This window comes from Vicia villosa, linkage group LG2 (genome assembly GCF_029867415.1).
Source record: "Vicia villosa cultivar HV-30 ecotype Madison, WI linkage group LG2, Vvil1.0, whole genome shotgun sequence".
In the NCBI taxonomy this organism is placed as follows: domain Eukaryota; kingdom Viridiplantae; phylum Streptophyta; class Magnoliopsida; order Fabales; family Fabaceae; genus Vicia; species Vicia villosa.
Window position 1 is genome coordinate 90,419,876 of NC_081181.1, and position 646 is coordinate 90,420,521.

The 646-nt window shown below is 45.7% G+C and overlaps 1 non-coding gene across 1 annotated transcript; it reads left to right on the forward strand.

Moving 5' to 3' along the window:
- Window positions 1–304: 304 nt before the first annotated feature.
- LOC131654345 (small nucleolar RNA R71) lies at window positions 305–411 on the forward strand. The gene has a single exon (XR_009299386.1). It is a non-coding gene; the product is annotated as a small nucleolar RNA R71 (small nucleolar RNA).
- The last annotated feature ends 235 nt before the right edge of the window (window positions 412–646 follow it).

Sequence of the window (646 nt, forward strand, 5' to 3'; positions counted from 1 at the left end):
TACAGCGGCAGCGGTGGCTGAAGGAGTGATGGTCAAATTCTCGATCTTTTGAGTTAAAGCGTCTACTTTAGCGTTAACGCGGTCTATACCACTAATTTCGTACATTCCTCCTTTGGTTTGGGCTTTCTCGGGAGCGGCGCGTTCTCCTCCCCATTGGTAATGGTTTTGTGCCATGTTCTCTATGAGTTTGTATGCTTCATCATGGGGTTTGTCCATTAATGCTCCGCCAGCAGCGGCATCTATAGTCATTTTAGTGTTATATAAGAGACCACCATAAAAGGTATGGATGATCAGCCATGGTTCGAGTCCATGATGAGGGCATATTCTAAGCATGTCCTTGTAACGTTCCCAAGCTTCGAAAAGCGATTCGTTATCTTTCTGGGTAAATCCGTTGATTTGACCTCTAAGCATAGCAGTTTTGCTAGGCGGAAAGTATCTTGCTAAGAATACTCTCTTCAATTCGTCCCACGTAGTTATGGAATTGGAAGGCAGGGATTGAAGCCACGCTCTCGCTCTATCTCTCAAGGAGAAAGGAAAAAGGCGTAATCGAATAGCTTCGGAACTAACGTTGTTGGCTTTGATAGTGTCGGCGTATTGCACGAACACGGATAAATGGAGATTGGGGTCGTCTACAGGGCTTCCAGAG